The sequence below is a fragment of the Schistocerca cancellata genome, chromosome 4 (assembly GCF_023864275.1).
Source record: "Schistocerca cancellata isolate TAMUIC-IGC-003103 chromosome 4, iqSchCanc2.1, whole genome shotgun sequence".
NCBI lineage: Eukaryota > Metazoa > Arthropoda > Insecta > Orthoptera > Acrididae > Schistocerca > Schistocerca cancellata.
Window position 1 is genome coordinate 500,910,381 of NC_064629.1, and position 23,554 is coordinate 500,933,934.

Genomic DNA, 23,554 nt, shown 5'->3' on the forward strand with positions numbered 1-23,554 from the left:
ATCTAATAAATCATACCTTTAATAAACAGAAGAGACATTTATATTTGTTAAATTAAGTAAAATAAATCAGATCTAATAACATTTATTAAGAGACACCTAGTCACAGACTTAAGTCTGCTTCAGCTGACACAAAGTGGAAACCTTTGGAAACAGTTACATCGTTTTGATGATGAAATTTTCGAAACTAAAGAAGATAAATCATTGAAAATATAATTCCATTTTCTTTGAGAAGCAAAAAAACATTAAAACAGTTAATGATTGTCTAGTTGACCAAGCATTTGTGAACACATTACTGACCATAAATTTTGAAAAAGAATATAAAACTCAAGTGAACTTGTACATTTCTTGAGTATGGTAAAACCGAAAAGTATGAAAGTGTAAAAGATAATCTAGAATACATCACAACCAAAAGTAACTTTTAAATTCTTTTGTGAGTAGCAAATGCAGACAAGTGGAAATATTATGCAATTTAAGTTACAGATAATAAAATATAGGATCTCAAATAAAAGAGAGTTAAAAAAACTTTAAAAATGGTAAGCAAGGTATTTTATCAGTAATCGGTAAATTTCAAGCAAGTGCGTCAGGATGGACATTAAAAAATCTTATTGGTTTACTGCTAGGAATTAACAGAAATGTTCCACAGAGAGGATCATCTTACATTTTATTACTACATAAGGTAAGAAATAAAAATGTATGTATTAACATAAAAATAATGATTAAAATTGTTTGTTGTGGTCTATAAAATCTACAGTATATCCTGTACTTCAAAATGTAGAAAGATTATTAATGAATTTTATAAAGACAAATATCGAAATGTTGGACATTGTAGTATTTGTATGGAATATAACAGTAAATACATCAAAACACAGTTTACATGTGAATGTGGTGGAATTATAGTCAAGCCTCATGTAACAAAAAATGAAAAATCAACTGTTCATAAATGTCTTATGTTTGATAGATAAGAAAGAGTTAGGAAAATTTTAGGTAAGGGATAGGACTCATAAAAGCTGTTCCTATTTATTTTTATACATTTGCCTTTTTTATAAAAATAATAATTTTTATCATAAGTGAATGTAATAAGAAAAAATATCTACTCCTCTTAATTTTCCAAGAATTTCTTAGTAAAATAATTTTTTTAATGAAAATGAGTGAGTTAAACCTGAAAATTGGACGATAACAAATATCAGTAGACTCTTTGTATGTTTATAAATGAAAATGAGTGAGCAAGCATACTGAAATTATCTACTGTTGGTGTACATAAAAGAAGTACTAACAAAATTTTTGTAATGAAAAAACAAAGGACATATTCCACCACTGGAAAAAATTCCATATTCAGATGATATAATTAGGGAGACAAAATACGGTACTGTGAACTTCAATATCATATACCAAAATATTATGTCATTCTGAGTGATGGTTCACAACTATTTTTACTGTAGTTAACACTCTTCTGAAGAGCAGGAAATCTAAACATAATATTTGACTAATAATCACTTGATATATGACTATTAATACATTCAGTTACACTATCAAGAAGATGTAAGTTCATTCACTGAGCGATAAGTGTCATGGACAAGGGTTGGCGCCCGTCGTACTACACACACGAAAAAAGTTTTGCATCACCTCTGTTCAGAGAGTTCCGCAACCTGTACAGAAAACTGAAATAGAGATCAACGTAAACACCATTTTTGCTCTTTTTATTGCTCATGAAAACCACACATTGCATGTTGTACCACCATACATCGAGACCTTCAGAGGTGGTGTCCCAGATTGCTGTACACACCGGTACCTTTGATACCCAGTAGCATGTCCTCTTGCATTGATGCGTGCCTGTATTCGTCGTGGGACACTATCCACAAGTTCATCAAGACGCTGTTGGTCAATATTGTCCCACTCCTCAACGTCGATTCGGCGTAGATCTCTCAGAGTGGTTGGGGGATCACGTCGTCCATAAACAGCCCTTTTCTATCTATCCCAGGCACGACCGATTGGGTTCTTGTCTGGAGAACGTGCTGGCCACTCTAGTCGAGTGATGTGCGTTATCCTGAAGGACGTCATTCACAAAATGAGCAAGATGGGGCCGCAAATTGTCAACCATGAAGACGAATGCTTCGCCTATATGCTGCCGATATCGGTCATAGGATGGCATTCACGTATCGTACAGCAGTTACGGCGCTCTCCATGACCACCAGCGGCCTACGTTGGCCCCACATAATGCCACCCCAAAACAGCAGAGAATCGCCACACTGCTGCACTCGCCGGACAGTGTTTCTAAGGAGTTCACCCTGACCGGTTTTTCTGCAACCACGTCTCCGATGTTTGCCTGGTTGAAGGCATATGCGACACTCATCAGTGAAGAGAAAGTGATAGCAATTCCAAGCGGTCCATTCGGCAAGTTGTTGGGCCCAGCTGTACCGCGCTGCATGGTGTCGTGATTGTAAAGATGGACCTCGCCATGGACGTCGGAAGTGAAGTTGCGCATCATGCAGCCTAATGCGCACAGTTTGAGTCGTAAAACGACGTTCTGTGGCTGCACGAAAAGCATAATTCAACACGGTGGCGTTGCTGTCAGGGTTTCGTCGAGCCATAATCCGTAGGTAGCGGTCATCCACTGCAGTAGTATCCCTTGGGCGGCCTGAGCGAGACATGTCATCGACAGTTCCTGTCTCTCTGTTTCTCCTCCATGTCCGAACGACATGGCTTTGGTTCACTCCGAGACGCCTGGATAATTATCTTGTTGAGAACCCTTCGTGGCACAAAGTATCAATGCGGACGCGATTGAACCGCGGTATTGACCATCTACGTATTGTTTTACTACAGACAACACGAGCCGTGTACCTCCATCGTGGTGGAATGACTGGAACTGATCGCCTGTCGGACGCCCTCCGTGTAATAGGCACTGCTCATGCATGGTTGTTTGCATCTTTGGGCCGGTTTAGTGACATCTCTGAACAGTGAAGGGACTGTGTCTGTGATACAGTACCCACAGTCAACGTCTATCTTCAAAAGTCCTGGGAACCGGGATGATGCAAAACATTTTATGATGTGTGTAGTTGGTTTGACATCGGCCCCAGCTCAGATGCGCTGAGTCTCTAATTCACACTCCATTTCACTCTGCTGTCATCGAACCATGCAGCCACACAAATATTAAACAAATAATAGGGATCTGGAGCACCCTCTAATTTCTCCACGTGACTGGTGCATTAAAATACTGCGGCAAAGGCAGCACACTGGAATTGAGGTGTCATCTCGCCACTTACGCCTGGAACACAAACAACCTTTCTGACTCGTTTGTACGAAAATCAGGTTCTGTCCACCGTGGATACAGCACGGAATCTCAAGGAAAGGTGACACCATCTCGATAACTATCAGTGTTGCCTTCTGAAAATATTACAGCCCAATAGTTGTTAACCCTCTAATAAAATATCGAGCAGTGGAAGATTAGTCACATATTAGAATAACAGTGTTAGTATCACTTGCTGCTGAGAATACTGTTTAGTGGTGTGGATAGTGTGTGAAAGGTGAGCAACAACGTGTCTATGACCGGCAACCCGTTTCTCCAAAGATTGTCTAAACTGTAATTACAGAATCGAGTCAAATTTACAAAGAATCACCAATCAGAATGAAATTTGCACCATACCTGGCCTGTATGAATGCACTGATTTGGGTGTGAGGTGTGTTGTAAAGCCATTGTAACCTCTACTGAGGTAGGCTGGTCCACACCTTTTGTAACAGGTCTCTGATATTCTGCATCTTTGACAGACTTGATGTACGGGCTGGTCCAACAGATGTTCTATCGGAGAGAGATCTGGGGATCTTACTGGCCAAGGGAGTACCTCAACATCACGCAGACTGTTAATAGAGACATGTGCCATGTATGTACAAGCGTTTTCCTGTTGAGAAATGGCATCAGTATATTGTCACATAAGTGATTACACATGAGGATGCAGAAGATGCAAGGTGTCCATGACTTGTCGTCATACCGTAACAATAACTCCAGGCATTGCCGGCAGTGATATGAAGTCATACCTGATGGTTCTCCGAACCATGGCACCACTAGTAACACATCTGTTTCTCTCCGAAACACTGGAGGCATGGGACCTCTCCCCATGCCTCAGTTACACTTGGTGATGATGTGCATCTGGTGTAGTTTGGAACTGTGATTCATCGCTGAAGACAGTGCAACGTCTTTCGTCAGTAGTCCACACTTTTCAGTCACGGCACCACTCCAAACGCTTCCGTTACCGTTGTGGTGTTGGCAATGGCCTCGCCTCAGTGGTAACACTGGTTCCAGTCAGATCACCGAAGTTAAGCGCTGTCGGGCTGGGCTGGCACTTAGATGGGTGACCATACGGTCTGATGAGCGCTGTTGACAACCGGTGTGTACTCAGCCCTTGTGAGGCAAACTGAGCAACTACGTGATTGAGAAATAGTGGCTCGGGTCTCGTAAACTGACATACGGCCGGGAGAAAAGTGAGCTGCTCTCATGCCTCTCCATATCTCGATCCAATGACTTCTGTGAGCTGAGGAGACACGGCGGCCGGTCGGTACCGTTGAGCCTTCATGACCTGTTTAGTTTAGTTTAGCGTCGTGGTGTTAAAGGCAGCCTTCGCAAGGGATATCATTTCCATAGTGCAACTGCTGCTTGTCTCCAACCAGTTGTTGGGGCTGACACAGTATACAGTAGGGAGTTCATAACTTGTTCTCGGATGGCAGGCACACATGTGAGGAGGTTACCATGTGCTTTTTGCACAATATGGCGAACCTCCTTGCGATGATCAAACGAGGTGGACCTGACCTTTGACGACGCGTATGCCCGCCCCAAGATCCCAGTCAGTCCATCGTTGAGTCACTATTACTTCCGAATGGCCCCCAAATATGCATACTGCACGATTCGACTGGTCGGCCAAATGGAGACCCACTATGAGACCACTGTCAAACTCTGTCAGGTGCTGATAACACTGTTTCGGGCGAGTACACGGCATTTCCTTCTCCTTCACAGTGATTACATTTGACGCTGTTCACGGCCCATGTATACCCTACCAGGCTCGGTCACACCACTTAACACGAACAACACTTATGTACTTTGGGCGTAGTTCTCCCTGTCAGAGAATTGCAACTCTAATCATTTACATATCCGCTGATGATGTGTACGCGTACGAAGTTAGATTGACATCCAATCATGTGTTCTGGATGTTTCACCTTTTTTGTCAGGCAGTGTATTTAAGTAGCACTAAACGTTGATGGTCACGTTTGAAAAACGGATGAGAGCGACTACTATTCTACGTACTCTCAAGGTGCAAGTGTATTGTTAGTTCTTTGATTTGAAATATAAGGAGATAATGTTGTCATTTTGTAACATCATGTAATCAGAAATTAACATGTAAATGTCTTTTTTTGGAACTGTGTTCTTCCACACTATAAATAAATGTACCAAGTTGTTATATGCATAGCTGGCTCATGCTTAGGAACTGTAGGATTGTATGAAATGTAAAATATGAAGGTAAGTCCCTCAGCAAGGAAAAGGCTTAGGCGGGAGTGTAAAATATGGTTAGGTGCGAAGTAGCGAGAGAATTCTTTGTGATATGCAAAGTCGGTGGCCAGCAACGAACAAGTAATCGCGAGTACTTGACAAGTCAAGAACTGTAGCAAGAGCGGAATAATTATGCCTAGGATATGGATTCATATTTGTGATTGTATCGTGGAATTCATTATTTTGCTCTGAATCGTGAAATTCTGAATCCAAAGAGATATTTTACAGAACATATTACATCAAGAGCCATGGTCGTACAGGACGTCATTGTTCTTTTGCCACAGAATTTCATTACGGCCAACACCTTTAGGACAAATAATGTTTACTACTGTACATATATGCATGGAGCATAAACTTGGTAAACTTTCAATTAATAAGTGATCTCTCTTAATTTTTTGTCTTGTACACTGATTTATCCTCAATCATTTCTCTGGAAAAGTTTCTGTTGCTGTTGCTGAAATGTTCCAAGTGTTTCCGAATTTAATGAACTACAGAATCAATACTGTTTTAACCATTCAATAACTTTGGTGGAGAAATAATTTTCTTACTTAGTTAGTTAGTCATTAGTGTGAAATGGTCCAAGTGATGTCTAGGTGTATAAGTTAACGTATAGCCTAACAATAAGTGTTCGATAATGCGTAACTGAAGCGATACATGTGAACCATTATTAAAAACATTGCTCACGCTTTCATTTTGTGCAAAAAAAAAAAACAGTGGTTACAAGAACCAAATATAGGCCAGAACAGTTCAAAGGCCTACACGTTTCTTATTTACCTTAAAGGTTTGTAATAGCGTTTTGTACGTGTATTTATGTGTATATTATTACTGTGTCCTCTTAGAGGTGTTCACCTAAAACCGAATTAGAGAATAAAACAGTTTCAGGGCATGTCGAATATGTGGTTTAATAAGCGTACACTGTTAGTGCGTATGAAGTTCAGTAACTATCCTAGAAAGATTTTTGCACTTAAAATTATAACTGGCATTAACTTAGTAAAACTATAACAGATTCACGGTGCTCATACATTACTACACGATACAATGGCTAATATGAATACTATGGAAAGAAATGGCGATCATGTTAGTTAAAATAAAAGCTTGGCAATAATTTCAAAATTACTATGTCTTTACAATGAAATATTAAAACCACCTCACGTCCAGATTATCTGTATTCTCCATCCGTTGAATGATACATTGTAATAAGAAGTATCGTTCACACTCTCAAGCTGATAGTATACGTTAGTGAGAAATAACAACACATTTTAAACGTTTATATATCTTGCTTATGCACAGTTTGTTGGCTAACACTTTCTAGGGACTGCAGCTGTTTTAGTGTCCGATGTACCAAACAGATTTCTAATTCAAGTGAAGATTAATTCAGTAGTTAGTTTACATTGATAATTGTATATTTACTTGGAATTACTTTGCCTAGTTAGGCTGCCGACCATATACATTTATACGAACACAGATTTACTTTTCAACTGTAATGCCATATGTTTGAATCCCTCATTAATAACTGTCGCTCCCTTTCAGGTGCCGAGGTACAGTCCTATTAACTGCCATTAGTACACTACCATCCGTCTCCGTAGCGTAGCGGTAGCGTTACCGCCTACCACGCAGGGGGTCTAGGTTCGATTCCCTGTTGGGGACTGGGTGTTGTGAGTCGTTCATCGTCATTTTCATCATCATTGACTGGCAAGTCACCGAAGTAGCGTCAACTAAAAAGGTGTTGCAATACGGCGGCCAAACTCTCCCGAATGGGGCCTCCCGGCCAACAACGACATACGATTACTTCATTTCCAGCACACGATCATGGTCAATTTTAATGTCTGTGAAAGGAGTAACGTTATAGAGGGCTTGTTGTTGTAGTGATAACCTACTGCATTATACAGCGATTGGAACGTTGGTTGTGAAGATATTAAAGATATTTCCAGAATGAGATTTTCACTCTGCAGCGGAGTGTGCGCTGATATGAAACTTCCTGGCAGATTAAAACTGTGTGCCCGACCGAGACTCGAACTCGGGACCTTTGCCTTTCGCGGGCAACTGCTCTACCAACTGAGCTACCGAAGCACGACTCACGCCCGGTACTCACAGCTCTACTTCTGCCAGTACCTCGTCTCCTACCTTCCAAACTTTACAGAAGCTCTCCTGCGAACCTTGCAGAACTAGCACTCCTGAAAGAAAGGATATTGCGGAGACATGGCTTAGCCACAGCCTGGGGGATGTTTCCAGAATGAGATTTTCACTCTGCAGCGGAGTGTGCGCTGATATGAAACTTCCTGGCAGATTAAAACTGTAGCTCAGTTGGTAGAGCAGTTGCCCGCGAAAGGCAAAGGTCCCGAGTTCGAGTCTCGGTCGGGCACACAGTTTTAATCTGCCAGGAAGTTTCATATCAGCGCACACTCCGCTGCAGAGTGAAAATCTCATTCTGGAAACATCCCCCAGGCTGTGGCTAAGCCATGTCTCCGCAATATCCTTTCTTTCAGGAGTGCTAGTTCTGCAAGGTTCGCAGGAGAGCTTCTGTAAAGTTTGGAAGGTAGGAGACGAGGTACTGGCAGAAGTAGAGCTGTGAGTACCGGGCGTGAGTCGTGCTTCGGTAGCTCAGTTGGTAGAGCAGTTGCCCGCGAAAGGCAAAGGTCCCGAGTTCGAGTCTCGGTCGGGCACACAGTTTTAATCTGCCAGGAAGTTTCATATTAAAGATAAACCGAAACATAGGAATGCCAGAACTCTTCTTAAATTCGTTCACGGCGCTATGAGGCTTGTGTCTGAAATGACATATTAGCGAAACTTGCAACGTCTTCAATTTATGTAGCAGTATTATCATTGTTCTCAATCGATTTCATACTGTGTGTGTTTTCGGATGCCTATATACGGCCTCTAAATCGTTGATTGGCATCAAGAGAGCGACATTCGACCTGCAGGTAGCCTGTACGCATCCTGGTGGCTTCGAAAAGCTTTCGTTACCAGATTCTGGCAACAGGAAAAGAAGACATGGTGGCACATATTCCTTATCATACAACTAAGCGTAATCCTAGAAGTCTAAACTCTAAGCCTCTCTTTGCTGTTTTAGAGAGTGAAAACAAAAGATATTCAGAATGCTAGCCTTAAGTGGAGTTACTAGCGAAATTTCAACCCATCATAAAAAAAATCAAAGTGGGCTGAAATTTGTTAAATAACATATCTTGGCACGCTGAATTTCCAAGATGCTAATCCAGGCGGATGTAAAATGAATGGGCGCAGCAAGAAAAACTGAATGCGAAAATGAACATTTGGGCTTGTCTGACTTCCCCCTGAAACAGATCTTAGGATCTCTTAATGGTGATATTTTCTCCTTCATGCTCTTTAACGTAAAAATTGCAACATAAACATAAATGAATGATTAAAGGAACTAGTAACTATAAAATGATAAATGCTGTTTCTGCTTGTACATTTATTGTAGATTAAACCCCTTTATACATTACAAATGTCCAATGGACATAAAGAGACCCAAATGAATTTCCGAACTAATGTCAGTGATCATTTGCCCAAATATGCCCCTCTTTATGCCTATGCGATCAATATAAATAACGTGAGATGACTGACATCATCTAGAAGATACTACTTTCATAGATTGTCTACAGTGGTGTGCAACCTCAGTGGAAATAAACTTACGGGATTACAGCTGCCTGCCGGAGTAACCGAGCGGTGCTAGGCGCTACAGTCTGGAACCGTGCTACCACTACGGTCGCACGTTCGAATCCTGCCTCGGGCATGGATGTGTGTGATGTCCTTAGGTTAGTTGCGTTTAAGTAGTTCTAAGTTCTAGGGGACTGATGACCTCAGACGTTATGTCCCATAGTGCTCAGAGCCATTTGAACCATTTGATCACAGCTGTTGAGCCTTATAGACCTAATAAGCCGAAGCAATTAGCAATATAACCATATGCACTGCGTCTGGTGCGTCGGAGTGACGGTTTTCGTACACATCTGCGACGATGAAAGAACTCCCGCCACAAAATACTCTTTCAAACACTTGACGGTAGAAGGCGGTCCTCTGACTAGTATACTCTAATAATGTCTTCTCCTCTCTGTGTTCTACAGACGAGAAACGCGAAATCCCAGCCACAAGGACGGAGTTCAGGTAACGTCTCAACGTGAGTATAGGCAGAAGAAGTGCTCTCAATCACTGAACACTGCGTACTCAACGACGACTCCCTACCCGGAAGCGAATTCCGAGATCGTGTAAATTCGCAACAGCACAGTGCCTAACCGATCTAACTATAAAATCTCCTGAGAGCAAAGACAGCAAGTCCGTCTGTACCAATAAAAACTGATACTGAGTGACTGTCAAACTCGGGCGCTCAAAACGGAAGACCTCTTCTCAGCACCGCTGGCTTCCCAGCAAAGCTCGGCTCCCCTCCTTCGTAACTAAGAAGGCGAATCATATTCTCGAAAACCACGGAATATTTTCCCTCTCCACAGATTCCTCCAAACGCCGACCAACCATCTTTTAGTCTTTGGTCGTCCAGCGCGGAAAGTTTGCGAGGGAATGCCTATAGTCATACAATGGTAAGCTTCTCAGAGAAAAAAAAATCTCGGAAGTAAACCATCCAGCGATTTCAGAGGTAACGCTTCCCCTTTCGTCTCTGATGCGTCCAGGATTTTCAGTGTTTCTAAAGTATTATGCGGATATCCTACTGGTCCTACTACAAATCCAGCCGGCCGCCAAGCATTGTGCTTCCGCGCTCAAGTGCCCAGACCGTCCGTCTTGGCACTTCCTGTTTGAAGGAGGACCAACACACCTGTGCGGGCTTTTCCACCCAGGGCTTGAGTTACGCCTGTCGTTTCATTTCTACTGGTGTTCCAACATCTACTAGTGTAGGCTATCATTCATTACGCCGTTTTGATAATAAAGACACTCCGTCGCCTTTCATGCAACAAGCGTTAACAATTATTTACAAGCTGTACGTGACAATGTCAGTCTTCTTCTAATATTCATATATACGATATACAACCTATCAAATGATAACTAATTGCAGTTGTAAACAACAGAAAAGTATATAAATGAGTGCTCGTGATGTACGAAATTATAGTCACCATACAAATTAAGTGGGTAAATCCAGTTTGCAAAACAAACATTTCCTTCATACTTCTGTATTTTTGAGTTTTTAAATAAATAATTATTTTTTCAAACGCCGTAGTAGAGCTGTTGGTTATCACAGAACGTATCCACAGAAAATAATGAGCAAAAAGTGTTTAAAACTGACAGAGGGGTAGCACTTATTATTGTGGCCATTTTGATTTTTTCAAAAAGGTTGAAGTATAGATGGTTTTGTATCACTAGATAGATGAGTACAGTGCAGAAATTTAATTGAGATAGTAATTTTGTTTGAATGTGTCTGTAATTGTATATGTATTTGTGATTAAGATATATGTGCATCCGAAATGAACATAAATAAATAAGTGTAACTATAGTTTACACGTTTTTTTTAATTTCCAGACATGCTGATTTACGTTCGCTGTGGACTCAGTTATCAACTGGAAAGTAAATGTTTATAAACGTTTCTGGTCCAGGGTGCTTGGCGGCGGGGTGTGAGGATCTTCGGGTGAGCAGGTGATCAACATTCGGACGCAGTCCAGTTCCTTTACGTAACATTATTCATACCACGATACATACATACGCTCTAACGGTCAACGCCCCTGGAGTTTACCAATTCTAACACGACTGATGACAGCACGAACCCTGGTGGCCAAGAAACACCCACATTTATAGCGCGTAGTCAGCTGTACCCGCATCTGACGATCCGCCAGTGCTGATACAGCGGAGACCGAAACGTGCTTTCCGCGTTGAAGGATGAGTGTTCGTGTGCACTCCTTCATCATTCTCCTACACATTCCTTGATATGATGAAATAACCGTAAGTAATAGTATCAAACATGCCTCGACGTAAGAGACACGCGGTAAATTGTGGTGAGGTAGCGAAGCAGCGATGGAAAAATGTGAAAAGCGAAGGAAACGAAATCGTCAGTGACAACATATCGTATGAGGAAAATGTAAGTACACAAATGAAATTTGACGGTATTGCTAGGAATAGCACTGAGAAAACCGATATTGCTAACACTAGCGATGAAAAAAAAATACCGAAGAAAAGACAAATGAATCTAAGTATATTCTACTTGATTTCTCGCTGTTATCATCATTATTATCAAAAACGAAGTGAGGTGATTGCGATAAACGTATCCTTACTTGTGAGTTAGGTCCCACGTGTTGGGGGTATTCCCGCAGAATTATGTTTGAAACAAAATAGAAGCAGAGCTCCTTTTGATGTAAATACGCGTATGTGCTTGGCGTATATATACAGGTTGGAGAAAAACTGTGGCACGAAATTTTAACCCTGAATAGCTGATGCCCGTCGGAACAAAAATTACTAATGTTGTGTAGGTCGACAACGCAACATTTTTCAACTACGGAAACTTGGTGCCACGTGCTCTGATTGGCATTGGGATTGCCCTGTTGCCGTTCGTCAGTTGAAGGGCAACTCTATGGTTGTCGGTTCACACATACAAGCGTCCCTCACCCCGTCACTGCCCCAACGTGATATGCACACGTGTCGAATAGGTCTTGCTGTTTGTCCCCAACTCACGTCAGAGGCATTCACATATAAGCTTCACTTCGGAGCACACGCACGTCACCAGCGATTTGGTCATGTAATAAGCATGGCGGCACAGTATTCGTTTATAGAATAACGAGATATGGTTTTTGTTTATGGACTAGCCGACGGTAATGCACATGAAGGTCGACGGTTGTGTGAGAAACGGTACCCAGCAAGACGCCATCCACACCCGCAAACGTTTACAGCAATTCACCGGCGACTTGGCGAAACGGGCTCGTTGGAGGGATATCATGATGTGTATGAGGTTTTGAGGGATGACGGTCAGGATCCATTTAGTTTCCACCCTGCTCCAGACCTAAAACCTGTGGCGGACTATAAACAAAGGCTAGGATTTTGCTGGTGGCTTCTGCGACGTGTTGCACGAGATCCCGACTTCTCCGCCATTGTGCCGTTTATCGACGAGTGCACCTCCCATCGGGATGGCCTTTACAACACTCTAAACGTTCATTACTGAGCAAGGGGAAATCCTCACGTCCTGTACGTCCACGGACACCAGGGACGATTTTCGCTCAACATTTGGGCAGACATTGTGGGTGACCATCTCATTGGGCTGGTCCGTCTACCTCTTTTGACGTACTGGGGCAGATTACCCTCACTTGTTGCAAGAAACTCTACCCTGCCTGCTGGAAGAAGTTCCCCTCGACATACGGATGCGCAACTGGTTGCAGCACGATGGGGCGCCCGCACGTATCAGTCGTGCTGTGCTAGGATATTTAAATGAACCCTTCGACAGCTGGGTAATTGGCAGAGGTGCTCGCAGGACATGGACCCCGCGATCGCCAGACCTAACACCACCGGACATTTTCCTGTGGGGACTCTTCAAGGTTCTACTTCACCCACCCGGACGCGAACCACATACAAACGAAGAGGAATTAATGGAACGCATTCCACATGCCGCCAATCACATCAGGGGAATGCCAGAAATCTGTAAAAGAGTTCGGCAAAACACCGTTCGATGTTACCAAGCTTGTGGCGCGTCAGAGTCTCGCCTGTTCGAGCACGTGCTTCAAGTAAACAATGTCCTAGCTACGAAAGGGCCCGTTTCAGGGACGACACAAATTATAAAAGACTTTCTGCACGCGAACTAAGAACTGTTGACAGGTTTTTTCCCGATACGTCTTACCATGAAACTACAAAGGATGTCCGGGACCCCGGCGGATTCACGCCCAGGTCCCCAGAGTGGAAGACTGGCGCGCTACCACCGAGCCTGCGGGCCGCCTTGGATACATCGCTATCTTCTGCGGGCAAAGCATTCGCGATCATGCGTTGTCCAGAGTATCCGGCAAGAGGGCAATACCGCGGCCAAACGGGGAGCGTGTCAACAAATTTCCGTAGTTTAAAAATCGCGCGTTGTCGACCTAAAGAACATTAGTAATTTGGGTTCCTAGTGGCATCAGCTATCAAGGCTTAAAATTTCGTGACACAGAATACACACACACACGCCACACAAACACACCACACAAACACACACATATATGCAGGAATAGGGTATTCGAGCATTCAACATTTCGCGATGATAATGAATATGTGATACTTTTCAAGAACATGTGCGGCGTGTAGAAACTGCTGTAGATGAATCTACGTAGGTTGCTTTTGATGAATCTCAGGTAATAATAAAAAAATACATATATAAGATGGGAACTAGATAGCGAGCTTAATGAAAGTGACTCTGGTGAAGTTTCAAAATAGGATTTTGTGAATGAGCTTATTCATAATGATCTTGAGGAAAACCCCAACTTGGATTCCGATAATGAGTTTATTGATAATGATGAGGAGGACAGTTCACAAGTGGATTTTGATTGTGAGCTTAGTGATGATAATAACGAGAACAGTGACATAATACTGAAAAGTTCATATGACAAAATCGATTTAGCCGTGAATTAAGATGGTTCATGGCCAACCAGAGGACTCCGAACAAAAGTAGGTTTTGGCAGCGTTAATAATTTGTTCGCGGGATACGTTGTCGATTTTAATACTCTAATAATGTTTTGTCAAACTTGGCGTGGCATTAGCAACTCGATTAGGTGAAGATTCACCGGAATTCCATTTTAGGTTGAAAGGGCACACCAATCAATGTTCTATGAATCATTCGAGATCATCTAGTACGATGGAACCTACGATTACAGAAAATGTACTGAAACTATTCGAAAGCTGAGGATTTCGATAAACCAAAATGCTTTCAGATGGTGATTCAAAAGCTTTCGCTTATGTCACCTTACTGAACAGTTATGGAGATAATCATGAAATTCAAACGGAAGACTGAGAATTATGTTGCAGAAAGGTATTGTATGTCAGTATGACTGCACAAAATCTCTTGTATACACATAGATGTGTACAAATATCTACTTCACAACCATTTTACTTTCGATATTTATATCGCAAAATTCGGATACGATACATTTACAACTGATAAATTTTGCAGCTGTAACACAAATTATGAAAGGAGAAAGAAGCAGAAAAGTTACTTCGGGTGGAAACGGCCATAGGCAACTGACGGACACTTCAATACAAAATTTGCAAAATATTATAAAAAAGTAATACTTAGAAACAAAATTGATATGAAGGTATGCATAATCATACTTTTCGTTATGACTCACTTTTGCAAATACAGTTGTGTCAACTAATTTATTATTTACAAAATTTGGAAGGTGCAATTTATGCACCAATATATCACTGCGCATCTACTGCCAAAAATTCTCAACATCCTCACTGCCTGAAAGAAGAGTGATTATGGTGTTTTTATCATTCAGCATTGGCAAAAGAAACTGAGTCTGGATCTCATGCTTCTAACATGAAAGGACCAATAAATCAAATTTGTTTATATAAAATTCTGCCTACTTATACAGTCTTGGCTGATGAAACACTACTGGCACGATTTGCTCGATGTCTAACTCAAAATGACAGAAAGAGTTTACACAGCCTTGTATGCAATGGGTGTCCCAAAGAGACATATGTTTTTGCAATGAGAATAAAAGTTGCGGCTGCTATCAGTGTTTGTGATTATAATATTGGCTCTCACAGCGTTATAACAGAAATAACGACAAAATTTGGACTCAAATATGCTTATCGAACGGGACAAGCATCAGAAAAAGAGGGCGAAATAGCCTTGCACCCAGCTGAAGTGAAAAATTCGAAAAAATTCAAAGAAAATCACTCTAAAATTGATTTGGCCAAACATTGAAGAGAAGAATTTATATTCGAACATGATGGTTACGCTATGGTGCAGTTGCTTTGATGTAACTGCATATCATTCACTCATATGTGGTTTGAATGTGATGTAATATGTAAACTGAAAACAAGAAATACAGTTTTCAAACGAGTGAAGTCGTCCTTCTTTTTTTTTTTTTTCTTCATACTGGGGCAAAACTTGTGTAATGTCAGAGTCATTCTATTTTGCGCTAAAATCTTGTCACGAATTTTAAAAATAGAAATGTCATTGTTTATCTATACTTTCCGTATGTAAGTCATAACAACACTCTTCAACATGGTGAGCAAGATGTATGAGACACGCGAACTACCCTCTGACTTCAACAATAATATGATAATCCCTGTTCCAAAGAATACAGGTTCTGACAGGTGTGAAAATTACCAAAATATTAGTTTGATAAGTCACGGGTGAAAATACTAACACGAATCCTTTACGGAAGAATGGAAAAACTGGTGGAAGCCGATCTTTAGGGAAGATCGGTTTGGATTCCGCAGAAACATGCGAGCCAATACTGCCCTACATCTTCTCATAGAAGATAGGTTGAGGAAAGGCAAACATACGTTAATAGCATTTGTAGACTTAGAGAAAGCCTTTGATAATGTTGACTGGAATACTCTCTTTCAAATTCTGAAGTTGGCAGGGGTAAAAAACAGGGAGCGAATTTCTATTTACAATTTGTACAGAAACCAGAAGGCAGTAATAAGAGTGGAGGGGCACGGAAGGGAAGCAGTGGTTGAGAAGGCAGTGAGACAGGGTTGTGCCTATGGCCAATGTTATTCAGTCCGTATACTGAGGAAGCAGGGAAGGAAAGAAAAGAAAAATTTCGAGTAGGAATTAAAGTCCAGGGAGAAGAACTAAGAACTTTGAGGTCTGCCGATGGCATTGTAATTCTGTCAGAGATAGCAAAGCACTTGGAAGAGCAGCTGAACGGAATGGACAGTATCTTGAGAGGAGGATATAAGAAGTACATGAAAAAGCAAAATAAGGATAATGGAAGGTAGTCGAATTAAATCAGGTGATGCTGAGGGAATTAGATTAGGAAATGAGATACTTAAAGTATTAGATGAGTTTTGCTATTTGGGAATCAAAATAACTGGTGAGGTCGAAGTAGGGAGGACATAAAACATAAACTGGCAATGGCAAGAAAACTGTTTATGATGAAAAGAAATTCGTTAACTCAAGCGTCAGGAAGTCTTTTCCGAAAGTATTTGCATGGAGAGTAGCCATGTACGGAAGTGAAACGTAGATGATAAACAGTTTAGACAAGAAGAGAATAGAAGCTTTGGAAATGTGGTGCTACAGAAGAAGGCTGAAGATAAAATGGGTATATCACATAATTAATGAGGAGGTACTAAATAGAACTACTTAGAAGAAAATTTGTGGTACATAGTGACTGAAAGAAGGGATGGGTTTGTGGGACACGTTCTGAGGCGTTATGGGATCACCAATTTAGTACTGGAGGGAAGCGTGGTGGGTAAAAATAAACGTAGCGGGAGACCAAGCGATAGAGACAGTAAGCAGATTCAGAGGGATGAAGGTTGCAGTAGGTACTCGGAGATGAAGAGGCTTGCACAGGATAGAGTAGCATGGAGAGCTGCTTCAAACTAGTCTTTGGACTGAAGACGACAACAAAAATATTCCATATGTATGTCATGTTAAGAATGTCACACTGTTTCAGTTTGTTTCAAAACATGAAAATGGCGGAAACGATAAAATGCTACGCCTCTGTCAATTTTAAACATGTTTGGTTCAAACTTTTTTGTGTATACATTCCTTGATAACCAACGATTTCAAGTTTGGGTTTATAAAAGTAATGATTCTTGAAAACACAAAAATTCAAAAGGATAAAAAAATTTTTGGTTAGCAAACTAAATTTACCCAGTAAATTCAGCATACCAAAGTATGTTATGAAACAAATTTTGAGCCCCCAGTGATTTGGTTTCAATCGGGTTAAAATTTCACTGGTACGTCCCCTTAACCACAACGGTACATTGGTGCTATTCGAGAGGAGTGGGCTCCATCGGGTTTTGCCTTAACTCCTTTCTCACCACCGATACAACGCTACGCCCCACCCGCGTTCATCGCAATAATCTACTCCGAATATATACATTCGAAACTTAAAGCTCACGTTCCGTAAGAGAGAGGTACCAGTTCGCACGATTAACGACAATCTTTCGCAAGTACTCTACTCGTATGAAATATCTACGAACGTACCCCAGCGAATGGTGCCACACAGTTTTACTTTGCTGTCACTATCTTCTTCGGATGGTCTTTTGAGTATCAGACGAGAAATATAGTGTAGCCATTACTGACAAAACGCAGGGAACCAGCGGCAGCGCAACGGCGTGTGTGGTATATCCGGGGCACTTCCAGTGCCTATAAGCTTTTCGAGAGTCTTTACTATTGCGGGAACGGAAATTCCAGATAAATTCAGTTCCAAAACATTGTAGGTTCTGGTGGAAGTATCACCGTACATACGAGATACATATGAGTCCTCCTCTCCATTGTACGCGACCTATCTAGCTAATTACTGTAACTGTTCTTAAGATCATAAAGTCGGTAGCTACACCTAAGGCCCTCGGCACGTTGCTTTCACTCCCTTTGTAGCTGTGCAGTAAGCTCCTATTGCAAACGCTGGAAATTATTCGTCGGACGTCGGAGAACCGCTGATCATATTAATCCTTACTTCTCACTGTATTCCTTGCTGATACATATCACCTTAGTTTCCACTCCTAAAAGCAGGTTATTGGAACTCGCCAAGTAGGTTTCTGGTAGATATGCAGCGCCGCTCTTCGAGTGCCCACTAGCTAATATTTGACAGCATTGCTGTAAGACTCACCTGACAGTCAAACAAGCATGTGACCATTAAGGCCACTACCATTTGGATACACTGTTAGTTCTACCTTATATGAATCTGTCACAACTGAGTAGCAGTCCAGTACAGGAAGAAGAAGTTCTTCGTAACTGATCTCTTTCGTAGAGGAATTGCAGTTTCTCTGTGTCCTCTATACGAATTGAAGCCTTACCTTTGATTTACCTACAACTGGATTCACGCGATCCTTCCAGTCTATGTATACACACGCATATACTCTCTGGCGTTTGTACGATTTGACTGAATCTTGTCTTACTCGTTAATGGATATTCTAAAGGTACTAAACTTTTATGTTTTGTGAAATGCATTACACTACATTGCCCAACATTAAGCTATAGCTTCCAGTCTTCGCACCATGCTAAAATTTTGTGTAACGTAACCGATTATTATCACAATTATCATCAAATAAACATGAAGGAATGTACGTACATCATCTGCGAAAACTCTGAGAATATATGTGATAACTATCCGGTAAGCCAGTGATGTGTCTCATGACTGGTTAGGATTGTACCACACTTAACTAAGGCATGCCAGATAATATTTCACTGTCATTATGTGACAGTCCATCCAAAATAATTCACTAGCCCATCAATAAATTTTCAGTTCAGTTTCAAACCAGGTTCTTATATATTTGACGTCGATGGATGAAGACGCATCGACGGCAAAAACCATGGACACCAAAAGCTTGGCTATCAAGCGAAAACCTACAGTAAATACACGTGACAACCGGTCACGCAAGTAGGGCAATACAGAGGGAAAACAAAGTCGCCATACCTTCCTTGAAAACGCTGATTTATTAAACAACTGGGATATGTATTGCGATGTATATCGCAATAGAATCACAAATCTGTACATTTTAGTGATTTCCTTCGATGCCTAGCAATAGAGTGTAACACTCTGTTCAACACACCTGGATAATCTGGATAGCGAGGGACGCAATCCATTTTAAAGTCCCAACAATATTGACATAATTAGTCTTTTCACTGTGGCTTCACCCACGTAAGTGTTCGACATACAAATTGATCATACTTCCTCTTCCCTCCCCCCTTCCCCCTCTCTGTGTCCACCTCTTCCTCTCTCTGTCTGTCAACCGCATTTTCCCACCTCTATCTGTCTATCTCCTCCTCCCCACTCTCAGTTTCTTCATCTCCTCCTCCCCCTCTTCTCGTCTATTTCTTCCACCCACTCTCAGCGACATATCTTCCTCCTCCTGCCTCTAACCATATCCTCCTCCTCCTCCTCTTTCCTTCCATTTCCTCTTCCCCATGTTTCTTTTTCTCCCCTCTACAACTTCCGCCTGCCTCATGCATCTCCCCCTTCTACCCTCTCTCCGTCCATTTCCTTCTACCCCTCCGCATGTCCATCCCCTTGTCGATCCATCTCAGCCTGTCCCCTAACATGCTCATCGGAACATGTAGCCCCTCAAATATAGTTCAGCAAAGCAGACTGATACTGCTCCAACGACATGATTCTCATGCAGGGCAGGTTACACATGAGGAGCTTGAAAACCATTTATTAGCACTTGACATACAGGCCTTGCAAAGCAGGTCGATAATGCTGGCTGATACTACTCCAGCCTGTCATGCAGGGCAGCATATACACAGTAAACACATTTTCGCCCGAATATCAGCTCCTATGGGAGCTAGGATTTTATAAACTCTTTAGTGACGATACTCGTCAGGCTTGATATTTCTGTACCAAATTTGGTTGTAATCGATTGAGGAGTTTGGAAGGAGATGCCGAGCCTACACGCATACAGTCTGATTTATACAGAGCGTTTGGAAATGCCTGTTACAAACTTCTAGGACTTGTAGAGGGGAGTTAGTATATAAAATTTTGAATAAGAACTCTTCATGTAAACGTGCTGTTTCCTTTCTATGACGGTTTCAATTCAGATGTTTAACTCATCCATTTATGCTTGAGGAATCGAATTAGGAGTGGCGTTGTATAACTATTCGAAAGGAAATGTAAGAAACATCAGTCTATCACTTACGCACATTTGTTTGTATTAAAACTTAAACATTACGTGTTTACATTATTCCCAAGCGAAATAGAACCCGTTATACCGTACATATAAAACAGTACTGATGCATTAGAACAGCTGCTCGATGTGGCGACCACCAACGTACTTACAGGCGCTGTACTTACAAAGCATGTTCTTATACACAGTCTCCATCCCACGTGATGTCTCTTCAGTTTCTAGCGCAGGGCGATAGCTCGTGCCAGCATACCTTCCTCCTTCTCAACATGAGTCTCGTAAATTAAACTTTGCAGATGACCCCAAAAGAAGTAGTCCATATGAGCAGTACACGTCATCCTGTCTGCCCTATAATATACCAGGACAAGTGACTATGAGGCTTTTCTCTTTCCCTCAGCAAACGTGAACGCGTTAGACATCTGAACTGATAGTGTCGTAGAACGAACGCGGTACATTTCCGTACATGGGTTCCTACTCAAAGCATTATGTACTCACTTCCAAAATCAAAATGGTTCAAATGGCTCTGAGCACTATGGGACTCAACATCTTAGGTCATAAGTCCCCTAGAACTTAGAACTACTTAAACCTAACTAACCTAAGGACATCAGACACACCCATGCCCGAGGCAGGATTCGAACATGCGACCGTAGCAGTCCCGCGGTTCCGGACTGCAGCGCCAGAACCGCACGGCCACCGCGGCCGGCTACTCACTTCCCTCTACAAGTAATAGAAGTTTGTAACTGGAATTTCCGAACACCCTGTGTGTGTAACAGATGTCCTCAGAAAGGATCTGGGCTAATTGATTTTACAAACATTTTATTATTGTCTGTCTTTATTGCTTTTATGTTTATAAATCAGTGGTTTCGACTGAACAAGAACCACCTTCAGATCAGAAGCTACAAATAAAGTAACTAATGAACATATACTCTATGTAATACAACGTTGTTATTGTACCATACCATCAAACATTATATGTACCGGAAAGCTCTTAATTGTATCGGTTACAAGAGTTACCTGCTCGACTTATCAGCAAAATTTTCATGCAATATCACATGATAAAATAGTGGTTTGGTAGTATCGACGTTATTCATATAGCTTGCAAGGCAGCTGCCAACAGATGGCGTCTGGTACGTTTGTTACATTTAAATGAAAAATATTTGTGACACTGATATAATAACAAATTTTAGTTTGCTTGTTGAGAAACCTGGTCTTGAAGATGTCATGTTATGTTAACCTGGGACCTAGAAACGACGGAGAGGCTCCGTCCCCGCTGCAGCCGCCGTGGTTCGCCACCCCACGACGACTACCGCAGTCCATTTCACCCCTCCTCCGTCCCACACCGAACCCAGGGTTATTGTGCGGTTCGGTCCCCGGTGGACCCCCCCCCCCCCCCCTCCCAGGGAACGTCTCACACCAGACGAGTGTAACCCCTAGGTTTGCATGGTTGAGTGATAGTGGTGTACGCGTACGTGGAGAACGTGTTTGCGGAGCAATCGCCGACGTAGTGTAGCTGAGGCGGAATAAGGGGAACCAGCCCGCATTTGCCGAGGCAGATGGAAAACCGCCTAAAAACCATTCACAGACTGGCCGCCTCACCGGACATCGACACAAATCCGCCGGGCGGATTCGTGCCGGGGACCGGCGCTCCTTCCCGCCCGGAAAGCCGCGCGTAGACCGCTCGGCTAACCCGGCCGGGCGGACTTGAAGATACTTGATTAAGACTTCCGGTTTTTCAGGACCAGAAGCCCAATGGAAACGTCACGAAAAATGTAATTGGAATGGTAGACGTTGTCCGTATTCATGGTGCCGCTGCTAGTCCGTCTTCGTCGCGGCATATTCCGGCGTTGTGCCGTGACCGGAAAAGTCGTCTGCTAACCACCGACGTGGGCAGAGGGCAGCGCAGGACGCCTCTTCTCCGATTTCAGGTATAACACGCATGTTCCCGCTCTCCCACCGCACGCATTCTGTCACCTATCACCTTATACATCCATAAGCAACATTCATCACGTAAGTAAGTCGTAATATAGAAATGTATCCGGGAAGGGAACCACAGAAATCCCCCAAAAAATCACCTCAGCTACGAAAGAACTAGCAACAGGAGAAGTGACTACTAGTGTAAATGTTGATACTAGTACTTCATTCAACTGCTTCACGTTCAAAATGGTTCAAATGGCTCGAAGCACTATGGGACTTAACTGCTAAGGTCATCAGTCCTCTAGAACTTAGAACTACTTACACCAAACTAACCTAAGGACATCACACACATCCATGCCCGAGGCAGGATTCGAACCTGCGACCGTAGCGGTCGCGCGGTTCCATACTGTAGCGTCTAGAGCCGCTAGGCCACCTCGGCCGGGTTACTTCACGTTAAATGGAAAAAATTTTGCAGAGAAGAGAGTAACTGCCTATATATAGTCTTGCTCGGCAATTTTGTAAACAAACAAGTCCAGACAAATAATGAAAAATCAGTTTTGAGAATCAAGTATAATCCATGTACTGGTGGAAAACGCTGCCTATAGGTAATTGCGGACAACTAAAACGAAATGGAATAGAGTTACATCTTGCTAGAAAATAGCTGACTCCTTAATCCCTTCGCGTACCAAACGCATCTCCAACAAGATTTCCAATATATAGAGGTATGTGCCTCTGGTAACTGTTTTCTCTGCAAACGTGAAAGACCCATAGATGGTAATACATGTAATGATTAACCACACTTTCACTTTGGGGGTGTCTCGTTTTTACTCTTTTAGTCGTATGGTTATTCCTTTGCCCAAATTCTGTAATTTTGTCTATTTAAACGTCCACAGATGTGAAACGTTGCTTCATTACTGAACAAGCATGTTCCGTAAGATTCTCATTTTCTACTGTGTAACAGATCGTAACACACATCTTGTTGGTCTAGACAATTCTTAGCTTCAAACATATGCAGAATTTGGACGTGGTATACGTTTCTTCAATTTGTATCGCTGAGTTTTTCAAACTGAAGATTGTGCAATACCTAGCCCTCTACTTAGTCTCCTGATAGATACAAAGAAACTTCGTGTGATCGCATCCTCTATGTGTCCCAACGTTTCTCGAATTATGGACCGCCTTATAGAATATCCATCATCAACAACAGTAAATGTAAGTTTGAATTTATTTATCAAAATCTTGATTTAAAATCTTGTGTGTGCTGGGTTTCTGTATTTACAGGTAAAATGCTCCTGCTTCTTTTCGCATGTTATCCCTCGCAAACGAGCACAAACAACACCGATTCTTTCTTTTGTTTTGACTAGCCTGTAATATCACCTGTAGAAATACGGATTTAGGAAT

The 23,554-nt window shown here is 42.0% G+C and overlaps 2 non-coding genes across 2 annotated transcripts; one reads left to right on the forward strand and one right to left on the reverse strand.

Annotated features, from left to right (window-relative positions):
• Positions 1-7,529: 7,529 nt before the first annotated feature.
• On the reverse strand, positions 7,530-7,604 carry Trnas-cga (transfer RNA serine (anticodon CGA)). Its single transcript has one exon. It is a non-coding gene; the product is annotated as a tRNA-Ser (tRNA).
• A 518-nt stretch (positions 7,605-8,122) lies between these two features.
• Trnas-cga (transfer RNA serine (anticodon CGA)) lies at positions 8,123-8,197 on the forward strand. Its single transcript has one exon. It is a non-coding gene; the product is annotated as a tRNA-Ser (tRNA).
• The last annotated feature ends 15,357 nt before the right edge of the window (positions 8,198-23,554 follow it).